Genomic DNA, 7,532 nt, shown 5'->3' with positions numbered 1-7,532 from the left:
AAAAAGAAGTAAGCTTTTTTTCACCCCTGAGTCTACAGATGTTTTATATAACATGTCTAGAGACATTTGCTAGGGTTGTGATTTCTATACAGTATTGCTTTTATTGTTCTTGTATATAATGAAAAGCTCTAGACTTTTAAGAAACTTTTTTTTTTAATTTATAGAAAATCTTTCCCTGAAGGAAGCTGAGAGATGGTCCTTAACTTGCTGTGGCTTCTTTTCCCATTTCTCTGCCTGTCTTTCTTCTTTTGTCACAGTCTTGACAAAAAGCTTTCCTCTTTCTTCACTTTAACAGTTATGCCGCCTGTGTTTCAGCTACAGGTGTGCAGTTTCTCTTGCCTTTCAGGCACTGTGAATGCTGGTATTCAAACTCTTTAACCTCACCAAAATATTGCCTTCCCTAGCATGCAAAACCCCCTCCACTGAAGCCCAAGATGCTTTGTGGAGTGAGAAGTTCCATAAATCCTTTCTGCATGGGTTTTAAATTAGAAGTAAAAAAAACCCTCGTGTGAAACAAAGCCAAATCAATTCTCTTCTTCCTCAGTTTTGTCATATCCATATTAGAAACAACAGTGGATAATGGCAAAGAGTGAATATTCTTGTGGTGGAACAACATGCAGCAACATGCACAGATTAATTTTATGCCCTGTGCAATGGTAAGGCAGCCCTCCCTTCCCTTGAATCCCCTTTCATTCTTGTGCTTACTAGCAGAGTATTCACCAAGAAACCAAGCCTAAGAACGTAATTATAGCAAGGCTGAGCTGGACATGAATCATTTACCGTGACCAATGCAATTATTTCTCCTATATTTTTACTTCCCTTTACTCCTTTTGCTACAGCCTCTTTTGCTACATTGTGGAACTAGTGGATTACATGAGCGTATCAGTCCTCCCAGACCTCATATTTCAGGATACTGGGTAGATTTGTTATACACATTTCATTCCGGTATTAATCAAATAAAGGGAAAAAAAATCTGGTGTCTTTTCACCTTCTAAAGCTCTGCGTAACCTGAAAAGTGCCATTAGGTAACTACTCTTTTTCATATTTTTATAGTGAGTTTTTGGGTTTGTTTTTTTTTTTTTTTGATCGTCCTTGCCAAGAAGCACACAGAAACTGTTTTCTTTGAGACGCCCCAAAGTGCTCTGACTCTCTGGGAGAAGTGGCTGCACGTGGTACACGAGACAGTAAGGCAGTATGATCCCAGTCCATGTCACAGTAGCCTTTGGAAGGAAGGATTTTGCTGGGTGTTTAACGTTTGGACTGACCCACCTGACAGCACCGAAGCAAGCACAGGGGGACAAGCTTGGTGTGCCCTAACTTGCGAAGGGACAGACAGGTCACGGTTGGATTGCTTTTCCACTCCCCCCACCTCATGTAGGCTGTGAAGAGGAGGAGGGATTTCTGCCCCCACCGGGGGATCTTATCTCTACATCTCTACCCCAAAGATAGCCCTTCTCTGAAGCACATCATGGTAGTAGTGGTAGTAATAATTATAAAAAGACTGGTGAGAGTGCTATGGTTGCCAATAAACAGAGCTTCTTGTTATCTTATCCCTTAACTCTGGTGCCACTTTGCAGAGGTGGTTGGTAAGTTAGAAACTAGCAGTTTGTAAATACCTTTAGATAGTGTGTTTTAACATGACCAACACCATATCTTGACTATGTAAAAAAAATAATACATTATGTGTAATACTATCCAGATAAGGTTATAATGTAAATATATCTACAATGAATGTCCAGTTACTCTTCAAGATCTGTGTATGAGGAAGAACCTCATCTCGAGACTTTTTTTAACTTAAGGGTATGGAAAACTGGTTATTCATTTATATAAAAAAAACCCAACTGTATTCTTTTCTTCAAAAGAAAATACTACTGCAAGAAAGAAGGGAATGCATTACATGTATGTGATATCCAAAATCATACAGTAAAACTGGGAACTGAGGATCTTACCAGTGGGGGACTGGTCAAATTCTTGATGCCGTACATTTGATCTCATATAAATAAGATAAGCACAAGTTTATGGTTAGCTGCGTAAAGCTGACCCACTTGATTATATATACATTATAGATATATATTTATATATGCTGTATAGATATATACATATTATACACAACATTCATACAGTGAAAGCAAAGTTTGATAAATTCATATTAACTGGGAATTTGGATGTAATATTGTGCTCCATTTGGAAGAAAAACGTCTGCGTTATTCAGCATCACTCAAATATGTTATGCAGGATGAAGGAAGAAGGTGTTTCACCAAAATAACTCATGAAGGACTGAAATGATGAGGGTTTGACGTACCTTGAAGACACAACTAAAACTACATGCAATATATGTGTATGTACTTCTGCTGAGTTGTATTCCTAGTTAAAGCATTGCATTAAACAGAGAATTATAACAAAAATAAAAATGTTTTTGTATGTGGTATCTCTGTTTATGTTTTCTTTTACTGAGTGAACTACCCTGTGAAGTGTGGGATAATAAGTGGAGAAAAATAGTTTCCCTGCAGTAGCTGTGGGGCTGTGAGACAGTCTGTAGTAATTAAGAGAAAAAATTCTAACTTTCTTTTCCCCAGCCCTCTTGGCAAGTGTGAAGTTCAAGAGAGGTCTGGAGTGCCACTTTACTTGTCCTTGTCTTGTCCACATCTCTGTTCCTCCCTCAGTTCACCTCCTCCTGTGACTCTGCTTCCTTCAGAAGATTTTGCTTTTAACTCCAAGGTCCCTTCAGCAATCTGACGAGGGCCTCCAATAAGATATTCCTCCATATATTTCTGTCATCCAAGTGATAAAAGGGAAAAGGTAAAACTCTTTTGTAGCCGTTCAGTTATATAAAAGCAAAAGAAATGTTTAGTTAATTATGGGGGAGATGGCACAACTAACAACCAAATATATTTTGAGCTCCCTTTGCCTTATGAATGCAAACCTAGCTGCACGGCATACCTAGAAAGCATCTAGGAGTAGGAATAAAGAACATATGTTGCGTATCTTCAGCTCCTCAGGGTCTCAGGATACTGTCTCACCCCACTTCAGGAGCAGACAGGGCTCAGAGGCAGCAGGAGAAGCCAGTGGTAGTGACTGGGGACCATCCCTGCCCAGGTAAATCTGGCTTTTGGTGCACAGTCAGTCTAGCAATTTGACAAGTGATTGAAGAGTGGGTCCCCTGGGCATAGTGGGAGCATCAGCACTGTCAGGATCAGGATATTTCAGACAAGAAACTCCAGAATGGAAAGAAGTAATTTTAATAAGATGCTTTATATAGACTACTTCTTTCTAAATTTTACCTTTGTTAATATTTGAGGATTTTCGCGGTTTCCACCTTTTCAGAACTTCATACCTATCTTTGTCCTCTCTGTCTAAGACTTCCCACCAATGCCATTTGCTCTGCTTTTTCTTCAGTCCAAGCTCACCTTCAGCCATTTCACCACCTTGCTGTCCATAAGCTTTTCACAATGAAAGCCAGAATGAAAGTCACTTTTTTATCTGCCTTTTTCTCAAAATAATCAGGTAAGTTCATGTGAATATATTCCTTTGCTTTGCCCGTATTTAATCCCTTGCACTCTGCAAAGCGCATTACTGATAGGCTGTAAAGTGGGAAAATACTATTACGTCTCTTTTACAGTTAGATCCTGATGGTCAGAAGACACTTGTCAAGATCACAATAGAGGACAAACAGGTACCTGAAGTCTGCCTTTCCAAGCCACAGTCTACTTATTTCTGATTCATCTTTTCCCTTCAAAGAACAGATTAGCTGTTTCAGACCCCGCTATGCTAACCATCACATCACAGACCATATACATAACTCGAATTGTCGTTATACCTCCACAGTCCAAATAACTCCCTCACACACACACTATACCATCCTATGATTGCCAACATACAGCTACACTATACCATCCTATGATTGCCAACATACAGCTACAGAGGGGCCTCAAGATGTCAGTGGTGAGAGTTTTAACAGATGGAAGATGTTTCTGCAAATATGAGGGTTAACTTCCAAATGGGTGGAGTTGCCAATCCTATTTGAAACACAGCATGGCAGGCCAAGGCTTAATGCCCTGTTCTATATAGGGGAAAGGGACCTGGGGGTCCTAGTGGACAACAGGATGACCATGAGCCAGCAGTGTGCCCTTGTGGCCAAGAAGGCCAATGGCATCCTGGGGTGTATTAGAAGGGGTGTGGTCAGCAGGTCGAGAGAGGTTCTCCTCCCCCTCTACTCTGCCCTGGTGAGGCCGCATCTGGAGTATTGTGTCCAGTTCTGGGCCCCTCAGTTCAAGAAGGACAGGGAACTGCTAGAGAGAGTCCAGCGCAGAGCCACGAAGATGATTAAGGGAGTGGAACATCTCCCTTATGAGGAGAGGCTGAGGGAGCTGGGTCTCTTTAGCTTAGAGAAGAGGAGACTGAGGGGTGACCTCATTAATGTTTATAAATATGTAAAGGGCAAGTGTCAAGAGGATGGAGCCAGGCTCTTCTCAGTGACATCCCTTGACAGGACAAGGGGCAATGGGTGCAAGCTGGAGCACAGGAGGTTCCACTTAAATTTGAGGAAAAACTTCTTTAGTGTAAGGGTGACTGAACACTGGAACAGGCTGCCCAGAGAGGTTGTGGAGTCTCCTTCTCTGGAGACATTCAAAACCCGCCTGGACGCGTTCCTGTGTGATATGGTCTAGGCAATCCTGCCCCGGCAGGGGGATTGGACTAGATGATCTTTCGAGGTCCCTTCCAATCCCTAACATTCTGTGATTCTGTGATTCTGTGATTCTGTGATATGTTTTGAAATCAAAGTCCAAAAAAAACCTTTTTCCAGCACGCACTTTTTTATTTTTACGTGTATTTAAGTTCACTTAACATTACAGGAAGCCTACAACTAAGGCTACCTGTAAATTCAGAGCACTGAATCTAAACTTTTGTTTGTCTTCCTAGAGGAGGCTTAGGCGCATTTCACTGACCACACATATTTTGAAAACTTTGTTGACAGAGTTGATCACACACAGGGGAAAAGGGACATGGCTGGTGCCAAATTACTCATCTCCCGGCCTAAGCTATTCACTTGGACTCACAGTTTCACCACTGGGCTGTGAATAAGGTTACCTTTTTCTTTAAAAGAGTAGAATCACACTCAAGCATGATAAAAATTGCCATCTTAACCTCCATGTACAGCCAGTAATATTTACAGTTAATGTAATATCTAACAATATTCATCCTTTCCCCTCTGGAGAGACATCTTTAGACAATGTCTCCCAGACCAGAAGTGTCTTTATTAAGTGCTGCCCTCTGGGGGCTTTTATTAGCAGAAAAAATTGTAAAGTGTAATTACCTACTTCTCCCTGAGTTCTGGAAACACCCTGAGAAAATCAATACAGAGAAATGCTGCAATTTTGTAAATCCATTAACTCTGCTTCTGACCTTTTGCCAACCATTGCATGCACCATCTAGACATGGGAACCTACTTGGCAGTGCTAGGAAATTGACTTTGCTGCCTTCTTCTCAATGGAGCTTGCCAACTTCATTTCTACCAACTCACAGAACCAGGGAGAATATTAAAATCAGCAAGAATCATATAAAAGAAATGGAGAGACAAAAATACCCCTTTCCTTCTGCCCTCATTCATTGCTCCATCTTTCTCTCCTCCTTCCTTCCTTTCCCTTGCTCTTTCCTCTCTCCCCCTGTCCCTTTCTTCCTCTCCTGTCTCTGAAGTGTCTCAGCTAGCTCTCCAGGTTTCACTCTCTCATTAACAGCTTGTTAAAGGTGCTGAATAAACCACTATGAAATCAAAGCCTTTAGCTTAAAAATGTGAAGTGATGTAGGAGGGAAGGAGGCAAGGAGGAATCCCTCAAAAAGCTCTTGAATTAATTCATTTAATGTTAGACACCAAAGGCTTTCCTTGACTCCCACCATAATCACTACTATGATTTTGCCTGCAGTTGAAAAATGCTCAGGAGCAGGGCTGAGCAGCGGTGATTGGATCCATATGGCACAGGAGCAATATTCCCAAATGGAAGTGTTACTGGTGGCAGCTGCACCAACTCATTTTCTGTGAATATGGGCACAATGGATCTGTGGCATCGTAAAATTCTTCTTGTTAAAATTCCAGCGTAAAAAAGAATAGGGAGCAAGGTCAAAGCAGTTAAATCCCTCCAGCACAGAAGATAAAGCTCAGCTCCCCTTACAGATGGGAAGACTAAGAAGTGCCAGCAGCTCAAAGGAGCAAGAACTTCCCTCTGTAAAAGTCACATTCTTTGGCACAAATTAAGATACTCTGCGTCATCTGGCCAGGCTGTCATTTTAGGCAACACGGGCTAAGCTACTGCCAATAATTGCATGTGTTACAATAGGAAGGTTAGGCTTCAGCTTTCCTGCCAGTAGCCAACAGGTAAGGATGAGACCAGAATTCAGTGTATACAGGCTTAGTTATTAAAACAGTGGATGTTCTATAGAAAATACAAGTAAGACATTTCAAATGTGGACATCAAATCCTGGATTTTGTTATGCTGTCTTCCTAAAATGAAAAACAAAGAAACCAAAATATTTCAATGATTTTAATTGGTATATTTTCCATTACATGCATGGAAAAAACCCATAATTTTATACAAGGGAGGTGGAATGTCTTCTGTTTGGTGGCTTTCACATCATGCTGAGAAGACATGAGCTACACAGTTACAAAATAATGGAGTTGGTTGGGAACTTTCCTGTGAAACATTTTTCCACCATAAAATGCTGATTTGTTATATTCTTTTTTTTTTGATGGGAAGGGGTCAATTTCAATGGATTGCCTGGTTTTGAAATGTTCTAGGTAAAAATCAAACTTGCCTTAAGAGACTATCATAACATTTTTTTTAAAAAAAGTTCATTTTTTGGTTCAATTACCTTTCACTCAGAAAGCTTAAATACCAAAAAAAGTCAATATGAAAAATGCAAAGGCTTTTTAAAAACGGTATATTGGTTTATCCAGTCTTATCTGAGTGGAAGGAAAGAGGGCATAGAATTTTTCAGAGGTTGACTGTCCACCAAGATTTTGGAGAGGAAAAGGAAAAATTCTTTCTCATTCAACTGTCCATTAACAGTTTCACATGTGCAGTGAACACAAGAGCCCTGATCTGCCATCACTGGGCATACAACCAGTGCCTGTACACAGCAGTGTGGGAGCCATTTAACAGCAAAAATAGCTTTCAGGCATGTGATTGCAACAGATCTGTTTCCACATTGTTCTAAAATCCTCTCCAAACCTTGTTTTCCCACATTGTTAGCTTGTCTGAGGGGATGGTGTGGGTGGCCAAGCACAGGGTGTCAGGGAGGGCTACACATCAGGGCAGTGCCCTGGAATCAGTCCTGCTTAGGCAACCCTTAGAGAAACTGCATATAACAGAGCTACAAATAGATATTGGTGACAAAGGCAGATGAGCACTGCTACTCAAACACCTCATTGTAAATTTGCACAGGGCAGGGAGAGGCTGTATGCCTTACACACAGCCTTGAGCAGAGGACATCAGAGATGCACCATACTAAAATATGCATAAGCAGATTTCCATAGCACT

Source organism: Nyctibius grandis, chromosome 5, assembly GCF_013368605.1.
Source record: "Nyctibius grandis isolate bNycGra1 chromosome 5, bNycGra1.pri, whole genome shotgun sequence".
In the NCBI taxonomy this organism is placed as follows: domain Eukaryota; kingdom Metazoa; phylum Chordata; class Aves; order Nyctibiiformes; family Nyctibiidae; genus Nyctibius; species Nyctibius grandis.
The sequence above is the reverse complement of the archived record's forward strand: the minus strand, read 5'-3'. Positions refer to the sequence as shown.